This window comes from Taeniopygia guttata, chromosome 8, assembly GCF_048771995.1.
Source record: "Taeniopygia guttata chromosome 8, bTaeGut7.mat, whole genome shotgun sequence".
NCBI classification, from domain to species: Eukaryota; Metazoa; Chordata; class Aves; order Passeriformes; family Estrildidae; genus Taeniopygia; species Taeniopygia guttata.
This window is the reverse complement of record NC_133033.1, coordinates 3,411,637-3,435,282: the sequence shown is the minus strand read 5'-3', so window position 1 is coordinate 3,435,282 and position 23,646 is coordinate 3,411,637. Positions and strand designations below refer to the sequence as shown.

Below are 23,646 nucleotides of genomic sequence, written 5' to 3'. Positions count from 1 at the left end.
TGTGATGGTGTTCACTGAAAAGCCCTACTGGCACAGCTGCCTCCATCCAGAGAGTGGGAAATTCATCCCTCTGAGCAGCAGCTGGCCTGCCAGATGTGTAATGAGACTGGGCTTCCACCTTGACCCTGAGCGAGCTTATTCTGCACTACAATGTCCATCCTAGCCATTTGCCAAGACAGATCTACTGGCATTGCAGTCTGGGCCAATTCTTTCTGAGAAAATCCTGTCTCATGTAGGAAGTCATGGGGTGTTCCTGTAATCAGCCCGGCTCTGGGACCTACGGCTGGAAGTGAAACCACAGCGTGCCCTGAGGTTTGTAATCAAACTGTGAGAGGTTGCTTTTGTGATGGAGAGGGAAGGTGGGTGGATTTGACTTGGCTCAGTTATTTTTAGAGAGGTGGAGGCTGCCAGGCAGCCAGGTTTCATGTTTTAGGGGTTTGGTTTGGTTTGGTTTGTTGGGGTTTTTAAATTTATTTTTAATTTTAACAGAATAAATTTCTTCTTGCAAATGCTGTTTTGGCACCAAAATCAGAACTTTGGGGGAAGTTGATCTTGATGAAGTTTTCAACGGAAACACTGATACTACTTGAGATTGAGAAAGCAACTTTCATTTTGACTCCATGTTTCAGAATTCAACTCTTTTCAGCTTCTAAAAATTACTACGATATTAAAGATTAATTATAGATATGAATGGTTTGACATTATCAGACAGGGCTTCTTAATGAACTAATTTTGATCCTTTCACTAAAAATAACTTGGAGTTTCCATCCTGCAAAATACTTGACTATTTTGCTTTTCTCTCTGGTTACAAGAAAAGTCTACAAGAAAGATGGAAACTGTATTTGCAAAGGCTTTGTAGTGGCAAGACAAGGGGGAATGGCTTCCCACTGACAGAGAGTAGGGTTGGATGGGACACTGGGAAAAAATTCATCCCTGTGAGGGTGGGGAGGCCCTGGCACAGGGTGCTGAGAGAAGCTGTGGCTGCCTCATCCCTGGAAGTGTCCAAGTTGGACAGAAGTCCATCTTCCAAGTGGAAGGTGTCCCCTGATGATTTTGGAGGTTTTTCATTCCGTGTTTGCCAGTCTACTCGTTTTGCTGATTGCATCCAAACTCGAAGTAAGGAGAGCAGTAAAAGCTCTAAGTGCAACCCAGGTCAAACGTGGCCACTCAGGCAGTGCAGGTGCTCTTGCTGTACATTCCTTTTTCTAACTGTGGAGAGAAATGTGGGCATGTGAGCCATTACCAGTGCCTGAGATCCACAGTGTTTAATAACTTAAAACCATTCTTTTCAAATTGCAAAGGCTTTTACATTGACTTGCATTGGCCAACGAAGTCCATTAGTGTCTGATTAAGAGGTAATTAGTGGTAAGAGTTGCAGTCATTAGTGTGTCTTATCCCTCTCTGTAAATCACAATTGGCAACTGTGGGATTCTTCAGCAGCACATGGGGCAGGAAGGACAGGGCTCCATGGGAATCTTTGGGTCTTTTTGCAGGGTTGGAATAGAGGAACCCGTCTGTGGTGAGCAGCTCATTACAGAGAATGTGCTTTGAGAAACTAGCAAAACAGGGGGAGATGGCAAATCTAGAAGTTATGAGATATCCATGGCCTTTCTTTGGAGTCCAAAATGCACTGAATTCACTGCAACCATGCCTGTGTAAAATCAACTATTTTCTCTCAAGGCAGCTTTGTCTAAACAAAACATTAACATGCATTAACATTAACATTAACATGCACATTTTATGCAACGGGACCCTGTAATAATTGTTACTAAGTCATCAAAAATCAGGTAAGGAGATGCTCGAGGCTGTTGTGCATTAGCTGTGCTTGTGCCACTCCCGAGGATTTTTTAGAGTGGAAGGCTTAAGGATGTGGTGATGGGTCTTCTTATCGTGCTTTGAAAACAAAATATTTCTGTCCTTAAAAACCCTATTTAAGGGATAGCAACTCCAGGCACTCTGTGACACCAGCAATTGCCTGCACTTCATACTGGTGAACTTCAGCATCTTTGGTGATACAGGATCACTGATCCTTCCAAGAAAGATGAGCCAAGAGATACCATCCCTCGTGACTCAGTGCGCCGTTATTTATCAGATTAAACACCCCAAAGCCAGGTTTGGTGCTTCTCATACCTGTCCCATCTATGAGAATGCACAGAGATGGACAGATGAGAAGCTTGCAGTCACTTTGCAGCTGTGTTTTGTCACAGGATGAAAGTGTGCGAGATACAGATCAGATACAGCTGCTGAAAAACAAACTGAAACAAAGAGTCTCACAAAGAGAAGGGCTGCAGCCAGAGTTCATAAAAGGGCTCTATATGCTTTCCCTTGCAATAAGCCTTTATTCTCCCTGGCTGGCCCTTTTAGTAATCGTAAGAAAAAACCTGACATCTCTTTTCAATAGGAAAGAGGAACATTTATTTTATTCCTAACGGTTTTAACAAACCCCTCCATGATGAATTATATATTTATTGTAACTGCATGCTCCACAGCCTCTAATTCCTGCAGTCTCTTTCCAGCTGAAAGCTCCAATGAAAGACTTCCCCAGACAAAGGCCAGAGGATTTGAGCCATGGGCTTTGTAGTTAGGTTAATTCAGTTACTCTGGAGTCTCTGGAGTGGAGTTTTAACAGGCCGGATGAGTTAAGAGTATTGTAAATGTAGTTATAAAATATTTAAAAAATAGTAATTGTGGGGCCATGTGCCTCAGCTTCCACTAGCTTCCTTCCTTGACTTTTGCTTTCTCAGTCTTCCCCCCAGATATGGCTTATCCTCTCTTTCAGTGTCCTTTCTTCACATAACACTGGAAATTACATCTAAAAATGCAGCCATGAAAGATTCTGAAGATAAAGATACATGTCCATGGAGGATAGGAGGAAAACAGGCTTCCAGCTGTGAGCAAGGAGCCGACTCCAGCTGATCTAGTCCTGTTTTGTGCTGGGAAAGAAGACCTCATAAATAAAATTTCACTGGAGAAAGACCTGACACTCTTCTGCAGCTAATGGAAACATCTTAAAAGATTCTGAATATAGGCCAAGTATGTGGGTCAGTAGAGAAACTACTATTTATATTTGGACCTGCCTATGAATACAGTAAAACATCCAGCTGTTGAAAACACTACGAGAAATTGCAGGAAAGATTTTTTTTTAGGTATGAAATGCCAAAGACTTTGTCGGGTGATGTTGCTGTTAGAACTGCAACTTTCCTTTCATCCCCTGTGAATTCAGTGGGCAGCTTTTTGAAAGTTCCCTTTTGGCAAGGTTGTCTTCAATCTGGTGAGTCAAAAGGATCTGCTCCCTGAGTGAAAATCATGTTGAGCCACAGCACAAAACCGAGATGGGAAATAACAGACACCAAAAGTGAATTTTGCTATGGAGATTTAAATATTTCTACTGAGTTTTGAATTATAAGAATTATCTCTCTCTACTTGCTGGCTTGTCAAATCCACTTCTGTTTGGGAAAGTTCCCAAATGTAGGTTAGAGGATCTCAGGAGTTTTCACTGAGTTTGACCGTGCATGCTGCAGGCAGGATTTTGAAAAGCCTGAGTTCCTTACCCACACAACACTCATTGTAAATTATTCTAGCCTTGTAAAGAACATCTGTTGTGGAATTTAGGATGTGATGCATCCCTTATAAAAAGGGAGAAGGGGGAAAAGGTTGGAGGAGTCACTGAGACTGCAAAAAGGGTGTTCGTTATAATTTCGCAAAGAGTGTTTGGGGAGATCTAGGGCTGAGCTCCATTTTGGAACAGGTTCATCACTGGGAGTTTTCTGTTCGTGGGGTGGACTTTGATTTCCATCAGAGCTGTGGGGTCTTTCTTGTTCCTTGTTACAAAAATGTATCACACTCTGTTCTCTACTACATCCACTGATGGAGGACAAAGGCTGTTCCAGCCAAGCTGGGCTGTAAGTTTATGTGGGTTTTTTTTCTCTCTAAGTTCTTCTATGGTCCAAATCTATAAGAAAACAGCCAGTGTGTAATTCTACACTCATAGAAAATTACTTCTTTTTTCCCATAAATGCAATTTAGACAGTAATTTGAGTTAGCAAAGCTTAGAAGGTGCAGCTGGAGAGGGAAGCAGAGTGCCCTGTAGAAGGGTGTAGTTGAGTAAAAGAAAGCTTTTCCAGAGGACACAGGGGCCTGGAAGGGGAGAAACTGGATGTGAAACCTTCCAGAAAAGGCCAGAGGGCAAGTTTTTTGCAGGCTTTAGCAGCCTGTATTGCACTGGTGGCTGGAGCTCCTGCCAATGGGCCAAATTTTGCTCCCTAACTCCTGATGTTGATCTGTTGCTGAGCTTAATATTCAACTTACCTGTAGCTGTACAGGTGTGACCTGGTGGGGTGTATGAGGGGACAACTGAAAGCAGAGTTAAATTCCTGGTATTTATATATTAGATCCATCTGACAGTCTTGGAGATCTGCAAATAAACCTTTCGTGGGACGTTAGAAACAGAGGAAATGATGTGCAGGAGAGGTCAGGCCACCAGAGCGAGCTGACAGGGTGAGAGCAAGGTCCCAGCCAGGAAGCTCCGGTCTGCTCCCGGCCTCAGTGCACCCCATATTTCATCCTGCCCCGGGGAAGTGGAAGAAATGATTTCATAATCCCTTGTCATGGGGTTGGGCACGCTGCAGGTCATGTGGACAAAGCCATTTGTTCAAGTAGCTTGACTTGAGGACTCCTCAAAAGCTGTTGAAAGCTCACGGCCTCTCATTCCTCAAAGGAGTGAAGTCCAGCATCCAAACTAAACAGGGATGGCTCCTTCCCCACTGAATCTTGAGTGCTGACCAAGACCTGCCTCCCTCTTCTCAATGGGGTCTTTTGTAGCTGAGAGAATTTGCTGCTTTTTCCACCGCATCCTTTAGGCAGAATAGGCCAAGAGGAACTCAAAAGTCATCTTTCACTCTGAAAATTTTCAATTATCACAACTTGTCAAACCTTTGAAAAGCAGAAACATCAATAATATTTGGTGTTTTGGCGGTTTGGCCGAGTCCCTCACTGCTGGTGTTGTTGTTGGTGTGTCACTGTCAGTATTTTGTACTGAACTATCTAACAGCTGTCTTGGCTTCCTTCCCCACTAAAACAACTGCTGCTTCACAAAGAACACAGATAATTTTGTCTTCCTTGATATTAACAGATCAAGAGAGGCCTTTGCCAATAAAAACTCATCTTTTATTTTTGCAGTCTGAGAGAGATCCTTAGTAGAATTTGTTGTTCTCTTTCATTCTGTACTTGGAGACCAGTTGGCATCTAATCTTTTCATTTCAAGTGATGCTGAGTGGGTGGGACGTCCAGGAGGGGGATGAAAACTCTCACAAAAGAATCCCAAGTTAAAAGCATTTTAACCCAAAGGCAAAACAAAAAGCCCTGCACAAGGCACCAAAATGAAAGGGCTTGTTTAAAGGCAGAACAGTGACAGCACAGTGTTGGTCTGGGCTTTAAAAGGCAGTGAAATGTGAGATGCTGCCCTGGGATCAGTGTTCACCTCCCTCCATAGCCACACATTCCCTGTGTGGAAAGGGGAATGGCATCAAAGACCAAGGGGGAATCGCTGCTGCTCCTGCTCTGAAAGCCAGAGCTGGAGCAGGGTGTGCAGCACCCACAGCAGGACATCTCCTCCTGCCCTACAGAGCCCCTCTGGGTGCTGCCACACAGGATCTGCAGAGGTGTTCACAGAAATTTGCAAGTAATGGCAGTAGGTTGAAGGAAAATTTTATATTTGAGTTAGTTTTGGAGTATAAAATAGGGATTGTATTTGGGAGGTTTAATGCCATTAACAGCAAATTCTGGAGGATGAGCCCTCCAGAATGGCCATAATTTTAGATGGTGAATCTCCCAGTGTTAAAGAGATTATTTGGGTCCCCTGAATAATCTGCTGAGCACCTTACAGACTCCATTTGTGAGAGCTGCTCACACTCCAGGGAAAAAAACTGAATTTGAGGTCAGTGAAGTGAGAATTTCACACAAACCAGTCCAGGTTTAGAATTCCAGATTCAGGGCTTAGCCTTGCATATATCCCCATGCCTCATCATACATACATACATACATACATACATACATACATACATACATACATAAATGCCCCTGGTATATCCAACTGTGAATTTTACCTCTTGGCAGAGTTGCTTAGAGATTATTACTTGCCAATTATCTTCTTGCAATCATAATGGCAAAAAGGTAGCACAGCAGTGAGGGGAGTCTGCTGGTTTCAGAGTGGCTAGGTAGGTAAACAGTAGGACTTCTCACTCCCACATACTATGAGTAATTTGTTTTTTAAGAACTGAAATTGACCCCAAATCAGAGCATCTGTACCACACTAATGCGTTGTTGAAGAAACTGAAGGTTCATCATTTGAATTTTCTATAAAATGTAATAAGATGGAATTAAGTGGGGAAAGAATCTTATGTGAAAGATGTAAGAGGTTATTTTTAAGGGATTACCAGAGGGCACCTGGACAGTATTACCTGCTGCCTTCCTGGGCTGTATTCCCTACTTGTATGTTTATAATGGGTTGTTTCTTTACACCTGGTGTTATTTTTGTGTGCCTGGTTAAGATGCCTGCCTGTCACATTAATGTTTATTTAATGACCAGTGCTGGGTAGCAAATGAGCAACATGCAGATTGTGTGATGTAATCTGTGAGGAGCAGTGTGTGTTGAACTGAGTGTGCTGGTCAGCAGCAGGTCAGATACCACACAAAGGTTGCCCAGAGAAGCTGTGGCTGCCCCTGGATCTCTGGAAGTGTTCAAGGAGAGGTTGGACAGGGCCTGTGATGCCTTGTCAAGGCTGACCTAGAACAGAGGCTGGATGGACTTACAGAATAAAGTAGAGAATTATTAGGAAGGCTCAGTGGATCCACCTTGGGCAGCACCAGAGCCCAGCCAGGGCTGCACCCAGGATGAACCAAAATGGTCCCAAAATTCACGAGCACTCCCGGGGGCTCTCCCTGGGATCAGTTCTGCTCCATTGGCACCTTGGAGTTCATTGTCCCATTCCAGCTTCAGCCCAGGCAGTCCCATCCTGCTTGTTTTTCTCTCTCCAGCCCACGGTGTTTGTGCTCCTGGGCTGAGATTTGGATCATTTGTCCTTGGTCCCCAGCTAGAGAAGGAATTGTTTTGTCTCCCTACTCTGAAGAGAGCTCAGCATCCCCTAATATGAAGCCCAGACCCACACTAAAGCAGCAAAGAATGTGAAAAATATAAAAGCCAAAACCTGAGGTATCACTTGGAGTAACCTGAGATAGTGGAAGGAGCCCATGCTCATGGAATGTGATGAGCTTTGAGGTCCCTTCCCACCCAAACCAGTCTGGGATTCTGTGAATTATTTTCTATAGCCATTTATAAGCACTCAGAATAGTTATTTATTTCTTTATGTTGCACCTTCCAGGGAGTACACCAGGGAGGTGGTGGAGTCACCATCCCTGGATGTGTTTAAAAAGACACTGGATGTGGCACTAGGTGCCAGGGTTTGGTTGAGGTGTTGGGGCATGGGTTGGACTTGATGCTCTTGAAGGTCTTTCCCAGTCTGGTCATTCTGTGAATTCTGTGAAATTCATCCCTAGGCTAATGGATCCTAAACCACTGAGGCACATTCAGAATATCTCCTGTGAGTCTTGGGTTAGAAACATTGACTCATGAGAGGTTTTAAGGGTTGAGTGGTTTGAAACAAGCTCAAGAAATCTAAGACAAGGAAATTAAATATACTGAAACCTCTTTGTTCCAAAACCCACTAATCCAAATGACTTGGCTGAATGGTGATGTGCTATCACTTCTGCCACTCCCACTGCCATGGCCATGTTTTGTCTTAAATCAAAACTTTGACTTTAAGGAAAAATAGCAACACAAAAATAAAAGCAGCACTCTGGTATGTCTGACTACTTACTAATATTAGCAAACATAACCTTGAAATAGCATCACTGTTCCTAAATCTGAGCACTGTTCAAGTCCAAAAATGCTCAGATTAGTGATGTCCACTGCAATTTTCCTCCCCCCAGCACTGTCAATAAGTCTTAACCCAAACTTTGAATGTACTACTTGCCTCAAACTGCTGTTAGGCAAATGAATAATTCTGTGATGCAGGTAAGGGAAAGGAACTGGGTTTCTGAGTATGTTCCCTTGGACATTTTCCAGGCAGCAGATGTATGTATGGCCTCATTTAGCTGTTTACAGATTTTCTGCTGCAGGAGTTTGGTAATGCATCTTATACCTATAGGTGGAAATATATGGAAAATCTGGGCACTCTGGGCTGTTCTTCAGCTCATGAAGTCATCATAGACCTCAGAGCCCAGCTCCACCTCTAAAGTGGGGTTCATGGTTTCACAGAGATGTTGGAGGTACAAAGAAATTGAACCTTGGGAAATGAAACATTTCAAAGAAGCACATTTTCAGCTTCTGAAAAAGAGAGCACATCCTAGTAAGGTGTGTTTGTACAGATTTTGAGGAAATGCTGAATTGTGTTACTTCATCTCCAGAATGTCTTTGCTCAGTCTAAGAAAACAATCTCTAGTTGTTATCTTTCATACAACCATGTTTTTTGTAATTAGTATTTGTGAAGTAATTCTAGACACCTATATATAGAAAGTTATTTAGCATTTAAAAATTACTATTTTTCCTAGTGCCCTCTCTGCATCAGCTGCGTAAATAGATCCAGAACATTGCTAGTAAAATTAGAAGGGACAGGCAGAGGAGACTTGGTTGTGTCTGGATCAGCTGTGGTTGATGCCTATGGTGGGTTCCATGGGATGACAACAGAGCCCTGCTCCCACATTCTTCAGTGTTCCTTCAGAAACAGAATGTGCTCATTGCTGTCACCTTCCACCTGCCCTGGGAGACCTCGGTCTCTCAGGAGCTGTAAGTCAGTCAAGGATTATAAACAGGATGAACTTGATAAGCAAGGCATGTGATGTTCTTTACAGTTTTATTCAATGCATTCCCAACTTTGTGGTCCCATTTTTTTCTAAAACTCTGGAAATTGGCAGAGCTGATGGTTTCATTAAACTGAACAGTTTTGGTGATACCACTGACTGGTAGACTCTTTATCAAAAGAACCAGGTAAAAGTACACTTAGTGAAAAGTACTTTAAATATAAATGGCCAAAAAGAGACAGCAACTGGCACTTGTGCTCATCTATTGTTTTTACCCTGCAGTATATAAAAATTATGAGGTGCCTCATTTCAGCAAATGCCTCTTTCCAATTTCTGTAGCTTGGTGATTTTTTCCTGCATTGGCTTTAAAATCTTGCATCCCTAAACAGAGCACCATGGGCAGCCATGAGTCACTGTGCAGGAACTAAATGTCAAAGTTGAACTGGAGTTTACTGCCACAGTTGGTGTGACAGTGTGACTGGTGTGTCATTCCCATAGCACGGATGTCTGGGAGCGCCGGGCACCCCTCTCGAAGGAGAGTGTGATTCAGCAGAGATGCCACCAAAAGCACAGCAGCCTCTGCCTTGATGATCTTTAAAATGTTCATTTCAGAGGTTCAACAGACCGTGAAAACAAACGTGGTGTCCCAAAATGGTCTGTGGGGCAAGGTGCCCCCCAAGGCAGGAGAGGGGCCGTGTCTCCAGCGTGACTCTGGGGACGCAGCCCCGGGGATCCCGTGTCTTCCACAACAGCTGAGCACGGAGAACTCGGGGCTCAGACAGGAGGTGCCATGCAGGAAACTCTGCTGGGCTCCCTCCTGCAGCCTTGCACTGGAACAGAATGTGAAAATTGTCTGTCTCGGGTCCTTGTCTGGCCTCTTCTTAACAGAACCTCTGTAGCCTCAATGGGGAGAGCCAAAGAATTCTGACAGAAAACCCTCCCCTGCTCCTGTGTTGGGAAGTAACTTCAGGACACTTGTTTTGGCTCATTCCCTGCCCTAATGTCACCCCTGCCATTGTGGGCTTTCCTTCTTGCGACTCATAGCATTGAAAATAGGAGCAGATGGAGGAGTCACTGTGACTTTGCAGAGACTGGGCTCTTTCTGCTCCTGACCTGCCCAGGGAGTCCAATAAATTCCTTCAGTGTGCTACCACTCTGCTTTGTCTTCTGAAATCAGGGAGAACATTTTTGAACCATTCTGAGATCAATGGCTGAAGCCAGTTGTTCACTGTGAAGTGCAGAGGAAGTAAAAGAGGATATGTTAAGCAGAGGAAGTTAAAATACGAAAATGAAAAACAAAATGCAGAAACAAAAATTGCAAGTATTCCTTACTACTTAAATTGAGACTTCTTGGAATAATGGATCATCCTTTCTGAGCTCAGAGCAAGTATCAGATGATGACTGTAAAGAGTTAATAATGGGTTAGACCACGAATTTGGGATAGGTTGTGCCACTGTGATGGGAACTCAGCACATTTTGATTTCTTGGGGCATTAAAGGTATGCAGCATCTTGCAGTTTGAATGTTAGGTTTTTCTCTTTTCTTATCTGGCTCTAAAACATCATTCCTATTCAGAACAAAAATAAATAAAATCACTTTACAAATCCCAACAACTGAAAAAATGCCCTTTTGGTATTTTTAGGTCTTTTTATGGAACCTTGTTTATAGAATGTTATTTATAGATTTTTTTTTTTTTTATATGCCTCTAGTTAACCTGCCCTGCTGGGTCTTTGCAGGAGCCTCTGCACTACCACAACACATTCCTGGGAATGGCAGCATTCCTCTGCAGAGGTGTCACTTCAGCAAGGACACCCAGCTCAAGAGGTACATATTGTCCTACATAATGTGCTTTGCCGAGCCTGTTCCAGTTTTAGTAATTCCCCTTGTCTACATACAGCTTGAACATTATAGACAAGGATTCATTCTCCTGCTCACAGTCTGTAATACTTCCTAAGGACAGGAGGGGAAAACTGGGAACAGGGACTCAGAAATCTCAGTCTGTGGAATGAAATTCAGAGCAAGAAGGGGAGTTGTCTGTTGCTAGAATTCCTCAAATCAAAATGAATTAACCAAAACTTTTTAAATAGGAATGAGAGAAGGTAGGACTCATGGTGAGGAAGCATCTTGGTAGCAAAGGTTTGGAGGATGCAAATGGCAGAGATCTGGAATTCTGAAGCGTGTTCCAAACCTGGCCTTTCCAAGCACCAGTGGTGGACTGGGCTGGGGCCAGTGTCCCTGGCCACTGAGAGATGCCAGCTCACAGTCCCAGCGTTGCTGAGCAGCTGCTCTGTGGCTTTGCAGGCTGTTGGGATATTCCATCGGGCTCGGAATGTCACACTGGATCTTTGGGCACCCCTGGCCTAAAAGAGCCAGGCAGCCCTTCTGGGACAGAGTCCTTTCCACAGACTCAGCAGGATCCAGCTGTCATGACACCGAAAAGGCTGGGAGAGCCATGGCTCATGGAAAGAGGGCTTAGGTTCAGCTGAAAGAGGCATGTCTGCAAAGCAACTTTTCCCAAAACTTGAGGAAAGGTCAAAGCGCATGGAGCTGGCACTCAGAGACAGTCCTACTGCTCGTAACTCATGTAATCCTATCTGTACAAAGCCATTCCCAGCTTTCACCTCCTTTCCGGGACAAACTGAAACTACTTCAACTTTGTGAAAATGCCTGAACATCACACTTAACTTATTGTAGACCACTGACACTTTCACCTCTGTCTCATCAGACCCTAAAAATAACAGATTTTTGTCTCCAAAACCTTGATATCTCTCCAATCTTTGCTCTTATTGCTTTTGGACCTCCAGCTCTTGTGAGTCATATCTGCAAATTACATGGCTCGGGTTTCAGTGGTGACCATCTCAAAGTGGCTGGTGGAAAAACTCACCATTAGTTTATGGGGTTTTATTTGGTGAGCCTTTGCCATTTCTCTTTTAGTTTTTAAAGATATTTAATTGTATGTTGGCATTCAGGCCCATTGTAAGGAAAACTTTTCTCTGCCAGCCTTTGAGGCTTTATTTACTTAAGCTGTCCTTGAAGCAGAAAGAGGAGTTTTAAGTTGTGTGGGGGGTCTGCAGGTAACAAATAACTTGAGGAGTGTGGCAGGCAGAGCAGGGGTGACAGGCACAGGCAGGGACAAGCTGTGGGAAGCACAGAGATGCCTGCAGCTCCGCCAGGAGCTCGCAGGGACACCCAGACAAGATGCACTTGCCATGCGGAAGGTGACACAGGAAACATTACGTTTCCCGGAGCGGTGGCAGGGAATGACAAAGAGTGTCCTCTATGAGCTCAGATGTACAAAAAGGAAAGCATTTTGTCAGCTGCAGCTTCTGACAGAATGACGATTGTGGGCTTCTGCATTCAAAACCAAATTTCCTTAAATTGGCAAGCGGCTCCTAGCGCTGCTGTGGAGAGTCCTTCCAAAGCCAGAGCGAGGGAATTGACACCGTGCTGAAAACAAGCAATGAAATCACCCGGCTTCCTTCCTCCGAGCCGGGCTTTGTGCCGGGTGAGCCCAGGCCCGGCCCGGCCGCGCACAACGCGGCCATTGCCCATGGACGGGCTGGGCTGGCCCAAGGCCGATTTATGGCACACGTTCTGATGTGTCATGCTGCAGGGGGAAAGGAAAGCGGGACCGGGGTCATGAACAAAAAAGGAATTCGCTTATCCAATTTCCGTCTCTTTCTGAGTTTGATTGGAACTCGCAGTTGTCAGGCCGTGTTTAAGTCTCGTCTTTAGCGACGCCTCTTAAACTGCGGAAGGTCAAAACCAATTATTGGTCTGCCTCCGGGGACTTTCCTTCTTCAGAGGGACCTTACAGTGGATATTCTCTGAACCCTTTCCCTTCCAATTAACTCAGCAAATTCCTCTTTTTCAGGGTTTTCCAAGGGGCGAGGGGGACAGTAATCGGGAGACTGATAGATTTATCAATAGCCTTGAAAAACAAAGCCTGTATGTCTCAGGAAGCTTGAAGCCTAATTCCTTTCAGTGACTTTTCTCACTCTGCACTTTAAATCTGTCGTTTCATTACACCGGGAATGGAAAGTCCCTAGTTTTCCCAGGCTGCACATTTCCTCTGTTTTTTAACCTTCAAATACCACATGGATTTATGCCTGTGAGTACCTGCTGGTTAAATTTCTCATGTAGATAAAAATGCTTAAGTCCTGATTTTGGAAAGAATTTACAGCTTTATGGACCGAGGGGCATTAATACCTGAATTAGCAGTGATAGTCTGACTAGTCCTGAAGAAACCTTCCAGGTCTTCAGGGTGAAAAAGAAAAACATCCTGACATAGTTTTCGATTTTTTCCCCTTTCCTTTCTATTTTGGACAGCACTGTTTTCACTTTTATTGACAGTCTTTTTTCTTCTGCTCCAATCCATTGATACATCTAAAGCCTGGGTCAGCAGATGGATTTTTAAAAATTCATTTATGTATCACATGCTGCTGTACTTGCTCCTTTATCCATTTAACCATCCAGGTTAAATCTACTGCCTCCCCTATATTTTTCACATACCATTTATTGTGGGAGAGGTGAGCAGCAGAACAGACAGAAAATAATGTCTCCTGCAAGAGAAAATCCGATGTAAGGTCAGGGGAAGGAGGCTGTGGAGGAACAGTGAGTACAAGAGGCAATACTTTGGTATTGCAATTGGTACAACATGTTTCAAAAACACTGTGTAATTGTAATTTGTATCAGGATGAACTGTGAAACCATAGTGCAGGTGTGGGATGTAACCCCTGCTCCTCTCCAGGTACTTCTGGGTTCTGTAACTTCTTGGGTGGTTGCTGGCCTGGCTACACTGGCTGGTCCTACAAAAATACTGGATTGTGGACAATATTGAAGGAAGTCTGTTTTTCTGGAGCTGACAGATTTAAGACCCTTGATTAAATGCATTCACAGCTTCTCTGCAGAACTGCAGAGCTATCATGATGTGATTATAGGGCAGCTGTGGTCTGATGGACACAGAACTCAGAAATTAGGAAATATGAATTGTCTTGATCTGCCACAGTCTATTTTGTGAGATCCCAGGCTGGTCACTTAAAATATTTTGGCTGCTTCTTGACAGACCTACTGTGGATGTTTACTTTTTTTAGAGAACTCAGCTCACTTCCTTGACTGTATTGCCCACAGACAGTGTGGACTGACTGGCTGAGATGCTCAGTCTCCCATCCCAGATACCTTCATTCAATCAGATAATGGGGATCTTGAGTGCCTTTTGGCCAGAGACTATTTGCAATCGGTTTATAAAGGGTTAATCTATTCAGAATATCTTGATCAGTCATTCCCTACCAAGCTGAATAAGTTTAGGGGGTACTGATAAATGACTTGCCATTTGCTGTTCCCTCTGTGATGTGTGTGTAACAAGAGTCAGCCAGGTATTAATCCTTTCTAAAACATTTATAAATAAAACTTGAATACCGAGAATGGCTGAAATCCCCTCAGGTAGGACTGAAAGCAGAGGTGCAAAGCCCTGTTCTGTGACACTGCCCTCAGCCCTAGGATCACATCTGGACACACATCACAGCAGCGGTACCCAGAAATCCTTTATTGGTTGAAAAGAATGATTCCCTTTTTACCCAGAGTAAAGAAAATCATCCAGCTCTAATAATAACTCGCTAATCTCACCCCACCGGAGCAGCGCAGGGAGCAGAACGGAAATTTCCTTCCCAGCTGCTGGGAGAGCCTGTCCCCAAAAAGGGCTTTTCTTTTGATAAGGTGCCTCCTCTGCCGGGTGCTGAACCAGCCTGAATCAGCACGTCACCCTGGAGTGCAGGAAGATCCCGGTCTCCGCCGCTGAGTCACATGAATAACTGGAATAGTTCTGCAAAGCAGAATTAATTCCCAGAACCTCTTCAGGCATATACCAGCAGGCACATGCTTTTGCTCTGGAGTTACTTTACAGCTCCGTGATGTAGTGGTAGGGACACTACTGATATTTTTAATTGAGATAAAGCCGTTTACCTGGTGTTAAGAGTGTTAAACCTTAAAAGTTTATTGTTGACACTCTCCTGCTTCCAAGAAGATTTAGGAATAAGCCAGGACATAACAGAGCTATTAGGGTTAAGCTCAAATCAACTGTGCAATGACTCAGAGCTTGTAGTCCTTTCAAACCAAGTGCTGAGGGAAGAAGCTGCTTATTATTAACTGTTGAGTAGCTCATGGTTTGTGCAGCCTGTTTAGCCAGCAAAGAACATCTATGGAAACTCTCTGGGGGTTTCGAGCTATTATACTGTGAATAAGAAGTCTGATTTACAAGAAAACCAAATCAACAGCACTGAGGCTGTGGTTTAGCAAAGTCCTTATAGTGGGTGATGGAAATTTGGGCAGAGCTATGAAATTCTCTGTAGAGCCTTTTAGTAAATGCTCCTGGTGTGTTAAAGAAATGAACTTATCTGAAAGAGGGAAGTGAAGGAAAAAAGCTCTGTAGCAAAGGTGGGATCCAGGTGTTGCTCCAAAAAGTGGACCAGGGTGGTGAGCTGAAATAAGGAAATAGCATGATAGAATCATAGGAAAGCAAGGAGAAGGTTGGTTAGTGGTTAATGAAAATTGCTGAGATTTTTTTCACTTAAGTTGTATTTTGTTATCTGAATAATAATGATAAGCTGACCAGGCACACAGGAGAGGCATTACTTGTACTTCCACCTGTTGTTCTGGAATACATCATAAATTAATACAGATAACCTGTTCTGCACTCCAGCATCAGTGATGGCAGGAACTGATTACATGGCTTTGATTTTTGCTCTTTCTTCATTGTTCTAAAATATTAAAATCAAAGTTTTTGCCATTTCTTCAGAAAACCAGATGTGAGGTTACTCCTGACTTTTTACTTTCAACAACCATCACAAAAAACCCACAACCAAAAAAAAAAAAACCAAAAAAACCCCCAAAAAAACAAACCAAAAAAAAACCCCCAAAAAAGCCCACCAAAAAAACCCCACAAACATGAAATCTAGAAATTCAATGCAATTGGGAGACAGCAATGAGGAAGAGCTCCAAGCCCAGTGTTTAGAATCTGGAAGTCTGTACTTTCTTTATGTTTTGCCCACTGATGAGCTTGTGCCACTTCCTTGGGCTCCAGGTCAGTACCTTTCCCCGTGGCATACCCAAAATGAACCCTCACTAAACCCAAACGTTATTTCTGACATCTGTTGCTTGTTTGGATGGCAAAATTTGTGATAACAGTCAGAAGAAAGTAAACAATCCAGTAGCCATGGAAACCTCATATCGTTTTTTCCTGTTTCTTTTTCTGCTTTTTGCAGTGAATGAGTCGGTGCCGAATCCAGCTGGAAGGCAGCCCGGGAGACGGCTGTCCCCAGCTCAGCCACGGCAAGGGACAAACCCTGCCCAAAGCCAGCAGCTTTCCCTTTGCACACCCTCACCAAAGGACTTTTTTCAGGGAGCAGCTTGTTCAGGAAGAGTGGTTCAGTGCCTCAGGAAGGGTGGCCATTTATTCCCTGGTCTCTCTGGCTATGGCCAGAAAATAAAATAACCCAAATGCACAGTAATATATCGTGACTCACATCCACATGATTCAGCTCTTTCCCCCCATTCCTGCATCCCAAGCAGGTGGCCTCACCCAGACAGTCTACAGGGAACAGTCCTCGGACTTTGATGTATTCCAAGGCATCATCTGGAAGAGCTGGGACAGGCCAGTGCCATGTCAGGAAGGGTTCTAATAGTGACACACAGTTCTAACACAGCCTGGGAGATCATGGATTGAACTGTGCCCTTCTCCTTCTGGATTTGCAGTATAGACACAACCTCTGTGAAAGCTGTGAACAGCGGCCTTATGGTTCAGACCACAGATCTGGCTGAGCAGTAAAGCTCAGTTTATGTTCCAGAATGGAGCAGGACAGGTATTTATTGTAGGAAAGCCCCCTGAGTGCCATAGTTAGTGGAATGCTTTTTGCTTTTTCTATCAAATTTTACAACCAGTTTACAGAATTCCACAGAAAAGACTGTCAAGATGCAATATTTATTATATTCCAGTCCAAATCTCTGTGTGGCTGCTAAGTATGTGCAGTAAGTATGTCTCTAAATGGACTTGTCCCTGGTCACATGGGCACTGTGTCATGCCAGCATTGATATCATCACTGGATTATCCTTGTTAGCACTTTGAATCTCTGTAATTCACTTTGAAGTCTTCAGAGAAAGAGCTTCATGGGAATATTTGGAGAGCCTGATTCAGTTCTTAATTGGACTGACTCATGTTGAGTCACCAGGATATCCATTACCTGCATCTTTAAAATCCAACATGGAGATTTTAAACAGACCATGGAGTCGCCTATGAGGGAATCAGACACCCCCAGCAGCTGCTGAGATTCCCTAGGATTGGGAAATCTGCTTCCATTGTAGAAAGTGCTGATTCCAGTGCACCAACCAGAATCAGCTCTGGCAGCTCTGGCTGCCAAGTCATCCCTTTTCTGTGCTCTCCTGATGCCTGCATGACCAACTGCTTGCCAGGAAGCTCTTGGAAATACCTCCTCCTCCCTGGCTGCTGCATCACTGGCATCTCTTACACACACAGAGCCCACCACACCCACACCTCCCCCTCCTGCAGGGAGCACTACCAGATGCAAAGTTAGAAATGCAAGGAGCATTCTCCTTTTCATGTCTAGGAAAGGCTTTTTACTCCGTAAATGCTCCTTGAACAAAACAGCAAAAGGCAGTGAGTAAGGCACCTGATGACTAAAATAATTCAGGTTGTGGGAAGCAGCAGAATTTGATGTTGAATACAAATCTGAGTGTGGTTCACTTCACCCAGCTCCATCCATGTGAAGTAAAGCATTCAGCCTCAACAAGGCACCAAGTCCCGAGCTGTTGGCAGAGGGGACAAGCACCAAGAGCTGATTCATCCCGCCTCACTTTGTTCTGCTGGGCTGGAATGAGCTGTCCTTTGAAGTTGCTTCCTAATACCACTTCCTAATACTCAGCAAAACATGTAGAGAATCTGGAGAGGGCAGTTTATTGATGTTAGACAGTTGAAGTTAGGTAAGATAAAGCTAACACTGATTCACTGCCATGCGCCAAGGACCACAGGTCCATAGGATCACAGATTCCATGATTCTGGCTGCCAGCAATGGTTCACTTAACCTTGTTCCAGTCTGCCCATATACTCAGAATGTCTTAGCAACTTTTTTTTCTCTTTATAGGTGGCATTTGTAGCAGATTTTTGGCTCATTACCGTTCCTTTTGGAATAGAAAAAGGGAGACAGCTACTCTGCAGACCACCTTGGGAATCCCTATCCTGTAAGTGTCTTTCCTAGGAGAAAAAATGTTTTGTTCATTCTGTAGTAACAACAGCACAGAATGGATGGCAGAAGAGAGGACGAGCAATTCCAACTTTTAGGAGAATGAAGGGGAAAAAATTGGGCCACTCAGTCAGAAAATTAAACTTTGGCAAATTTGCACAAACCCTTATCTGTTCTAGACCTACTTTACTTTTCTTTGAGGATGCAAACCCTGGCATCATTATGGGGCTGCTGAAATTTCCATCAGGTGGATTCAATATGGGACAAGACTTGCAAACCTTTGTTTGATGCAGTAAAAAAAATCCCTACAGGGTATTTGCAAAATTGGAGGTAAAGCACTAACGCCACAACCTTACCTAGGGTGTGATTTTCCTTTTTCATTATGATAGATTAAAAGTCTAAAACTAAGAAAATGAGCTCTTAGCCTCACTAAAAAAAACCCCCATGAAACAATGTAAGTGATCTGTGACAACTCTCTCTGAGCAGCAGAAGGTTTGATTTGAGAATAACTGTGAGCAATTAAATATTGAATATAATGAGAAGAATATTTTCTTTGTGTTTCTTACGACATTTCTTGGTTAATTATATCATACATCTGTTGAATATGTAAAGGTTGCTGCTAAAAATGTTCCACTTCCAAAATTAATAAAAGTATGTCAGAGAAGAAGATGTGTTGTGAATAATACAAGAAATGTTACAAATAATGACGACTATGGAGCCAACGGGCCTACTCCCACAGGCAGAAATTATCAGGGATGAATAAGAACAGTGGGATGACAACTGTAGTACTTTAAATCTTTGAAAACACTTCACACGTTTTCACCCTAGAGACACCTTGAGCCAACAGCAGAGGAGAGATGCAGGAGCTCATCCTGTGTTGTTACATCCAGCAGCCCTTTGTGATGACTTCAGCAGGGCTGGGATCAGGCTGTGGAACTGGCCTGAGGCTGAGCTGGGTGTCAGGGGCAGGATGAGCTCAGGTTTCTGTTCTCCTGCTCTGTGCACTGGCCATGAGAGCTCAGACCACTTCCATGGTGTTACCTGTTAGCACAGGGGTGATTGTGTAAATCACTCCTGCCTTCCAGAAGTGACAGGGAAGGTGCCACCGTGCTGGTGAAGACTCTGCACATGGGAAGAAGTAGAGGTTTAAAAATGAAAGAGAAAGATCCAAATGAAAAAGCACAAAGATGCAGAGGTGGCAGGAGAGCGGATGAGTGAGGGATGCTGAGAAATGGTGACCGGCCCAGCTGGGTGGGCAGTAACTCCTGGGCCTGGCTGAGCTTTGGGACCCAGAGCTTCGTGGTTGTGTCAGAGCAGACAAGCAGGTAAAAGAATCAAGTTAGAGAGGTCTCATGTGCAGGAAATGCAGCGAGGAGTTAATCTTAACAGCTGCATTTCCCTACACATGCTGTGTCCCATCACAAGCACTGCATGACAGAGCTGTAACAGCAACAGCTCTGAGTTTCTTGGAGGAACTGGTACAGGGTGGGACTGGGGATCCTTCCAGTTAAGAGTGGCTGGGTCTTCCCCTCTGGGTAAGATCCATGGATATTTTTCCCTGAAATAACCCCTTTCCCTTCTTCTTATGTATATTGAGACCCTGTTCGTACTGACAGCAAAGGGAGTTTCCATTATATTTCTTCAGTTTTTTCTGCGTATTCACATCTTAGTCTGTTCAGATATCAGAAAAGTTCTTTTTAGGACTTGTTTCTTAATAAAGTTTATAAGAACTGGTTTTTAGTGCCAAAGTGTTGTTCTTGCTCTGTGTGTCTCAGTGAGAAGGGGAAGGTGGGCTGTGAACTCCCAACATTTCAGCAGGTTCATAGTGACTGCCTGGATGCTCATTTTCCCCTTGGAAAATGGAAGTTATCTCACTTCTCTTTTCCTGAAGGCAGATTATTTTATGTCTACCGAAAACAAATGCAAAGCATTGAAGTCATTATAAAAATATTCTTCTACTCTTGGAAGTTCATTTCTGCCCTTGTGCTGAAGGTTTCTGGTTCCTCTTGGTGCCAGTCCAGCTGTGTGTGGATCTGTGCTTCCAATTAGATCATGGACATAATCTGGGCTAAGGAAAATAGACAACCCCCTGGGGTTTTTTTGGGTTTTTGTTTGTTTGTTTGTTTGTTTTTTTACTTGGGTTATTTCAATGATCCAGTTCTTGGTGTAATTATAAATTTTGGCAAAAGTATCTCAGATGCAGAAGCAAAGGCTGGGGAATGCTTTGCTGTTGTGATAAAGCACCACTGAACCTTGACAGTGTGTGCTCCCTACCCAGCAGCTGAAATGCTTCTGTTACATTCTCTATCTTACCTTTTTTTAACTTGTTTCTGTATCTTGGGAAATCATCTGAAATTGTTTCATGGAATAACTTCAAACCTCACTAAAGCTTTTTTGACTTGAAGACCTGAGCCTGCTTCCACAGTCAGAAATGACAGAACTCTCTGATAGTGAGGCTGCCATGAAATTGAAAAGTCCCTGTAAATGCTTTAATACCAGCAGATTTAGGGATTTCCTCAAGCACTTTATGGTTATGTTCCCAGCTTTGTCTGTGTTTCACTGTCAATTGTCTACTGTTCTCCCTAATCCTCCCTGGGCGTTCTGAAGCTCTATCTTCCCTTCCTGCTGACAGATAAAAATTTATTGTTGCTACCTTCAATGTTCTTGATATGCTGAGAGCTCGTTCCTTGCACGTAAACAGGAATGTTTTGGTGTTTTAGTCTTGAATTCTCTAAGATAATTAATTCAGTCTATTATTCTGTTCCCCTTAGCAACCTAACATCTGAGTTTCAATTACTCTAACCTTACTGTTTAGTTAGTTAAAGCTTCCTCAGCCCTTTGAAAACTGAAAGTGTTAATTACTTTTGCAGCATGATTATTTTATATTTCTGAACGACTGGCATCTGGGTGTTTTAACCTTATTTCAATTGATAGAGCAGCGTCCCTTGTCACTTCCCTCCAGAAACCAGAGAAGTAGACCAAAACCATCCATTGAGTAACTTCTCTAACATCATTTGACTTCTGATAGGGAGAGATTTAGTACCTTTGCCTCAGCTTTCCCCACTTCCTTCTATGGATGCTCTTCAAGTGGTTGCTTAAATGGAGCCCAAAAAGACTTGGGAATGGTGCTGCTGATGCATTTGCCTGTGGCAGAACCCACTGCCCGCACCACAAATGCATTCCTGATGCACTGGTTTTCATTTATGCATGGAGGGACTAATTCCGTGCACCTTGGCTGATTCTAATTACAGAATTCTATCTCCTGTCCAGAACAGAGAATGTGGAGAAGTTACATCCAGAGCCCATCCTGTGTTGGTCTTTGTCAGGGGAAGGAGAGAGCAGTTACACATCACGAAGCTCTGTGAATATTCACCCTGCAGAGCTAAACCCCTCACATAAGTCAACATTCATTAGGGCAACACTTTTTTTTTCATCTTTGAATGGATGTAGACTTATTATTCAACAGTAGTCATCAAGTGATTCTGATATCTGCTTTTGTGAATCACCGGTATTCTCCAGGACTATAACTTGTAAATGTCAGCTCTTCACATCTCTACTTCTTATCTGCCACCTCAGCCACCACGGATTGTTTCCTAATCACCATCGGTTGACTCCCAAACCCACAAAGGCTCACCCTTCAGGAAGGCTTTTTTTTTTTTTCCTGAGGCTGATTGATGCAAGGAGAGTTGTGTGAACATTCACAACAAAGCCCTCATTGAATGTACTCCCCTCTGCAAGTCTGTTGTGAACAAAATGAGAATTTGGTTGAGGTAAATGTAGTTTCTCTGCACCTTTGTGTTACGTGTGACACCAGAGTTGCAAGAGGTATCAGTGAGAGAAATATCTGAGTTTCTACTCTACACTAACTTTGAGACATGGAAAAATTATGATAGTAATAGACAGAGGGAGTTCTTCAGATTCAATTTTCAATAAACCATTACAGATTATTTTTTTTCTGATATAATTCCCAATCTTTTCCTACTCAGCTTTGATAATAAATATCCCTTGAGGAGAGCAAATATGAAATCTTGGACGAGGGGTTTTAATGATTTCAGTTAAAGTGCTGTTCATTCAGTTCTTGCAATCTGCCTGTCTCTTTCCTCAATTCCTTATGTTTTTACTCAAAGAATTCTCCTTTCCAATTAAGTGAATGAAGCTTAGAATTAAGTAAGGCTGTCTAGGAACTAAAATGAATATGACTGATTTTTATAATATAAATTGGAAGCAATTACCAGTTTTCTATCTTCATTTTTGCCTGGAAAATTTACACTTAACCCAGCAATACACCTTAATTAAAGGCCTATCTATCTAGCTATGTAACCTTCTCTTTCTAGCAAGAGTCCTTCTGTGGGCTATATTAAATTTACTACGGTTTCATCTCTTCGTTAATAACCTTTTCGTATATTTTCAATTAAGTTTCTGGTCACATTATAGCACTGAGGTAAGAGCTCTGGCTGACCTTTAATAGGATATGGATAATAGAACATCTTTGGCTCATGTTCTCCTTTGGTAGCACAACCTTGCACTTCTACTGAAAACACCTCTGGAATTTGCAGACAGCTAAATGTGCTCCTTGCATGAAGAAATTCTATTCCAGACTGCAGTAAAACTGGATGGACATCCATCCACGTTCCCTGAGATCAGACAGTGCTGAAACAACCTCACTTTGTCTTGGTTTTATGGCAGACACCAGTGGGAGATGGTGAATGGCCTTCTATGTAAGATAAAAAGACTTTCCTTGGACTGATAAGTTCCATATGGCAACTCAGGCTTCTCCCCACATGAACCCACAGGACTGAACTGTGGGGTAAAGGGTGAGCAGGACCACTTGTATCTGCATTCAGAGGTCAATGCTCTGGTAGCTGGACAGAGTAGGACTGGCAATAAATGATGTAGAATGATAAGGGATGTTTGTGCTCCCTTGAAGCCCACAGGATTTTGGGGTGGGAAGGGATATATTTGATATCCAGACAGAGTTTTGTCAATATGAATATCTGAACCAGCTGCTTTTCTTGCTGTTCTCCCATGGCTGAATTACTCTGTTTTTCTTTATGTCTTTGTCTTTTTTTTTTTTTTTTTAATTTATAGCTCATGATGCTCTTATGAATTTTACTGCCAGAGAATCACATATTTGTCTTTTGATAGGGGATTATCATTTTACTTCCTGGAGTATGGAACCACCAGCTCCATTTCTTGTTCTCTAATCAGCCTTTCCCCAGTTTAGTTCACCAAATCATACAACCAACTGAAAGCTGTCAGCTGAAAGTTGGCAAAGCACAGAGGGGACACAGTAAATTAAATCTCCCAAGGTGACATCTCTGACATCTCTCTATTAATTTCTGCTGATATTTCCTTCTCCCTGAGTGAGTGTTCAGGAAACCTCATCTGGCCTGTCCACATAAAGTGGTGTCTGAAAATCAAGGTAAAATTATTCCAGATGAGGGAGAGCTTGGTATTTCAGATGGAGAATTTGATCTGTGGCAGAGGCTGAATGGATAAAAAGGGAACAGCTCCGGGATGGGTTCAGGCTCGGCTTAGGG

General features: G+C 43.2%; 1 long non-coding RNA gene across 2 annotated transcripts in view; it reads left to right on the top strand.

Moving 5' to 3' along the window:
- The window catches only part of LOC115496129 (uncharacterized), a 150,354-nt gene that overhangs the window by 117,837 nt on the left and 8,871 nt on the right, over nucleotides 1-23,646 (top strand). For both annotated transcript variants that reach the window (XR_012057095.1, XR_012057094.1), the window contains one exon: nucleotides 18,008-18,104. This is a non-coding gene — a long non-coding RNA (uncharacterized lncRNA). The remainder of the gene's footprint in view (nucleotides 1-18,007; nucleotides 18,105-23,646) is intronic.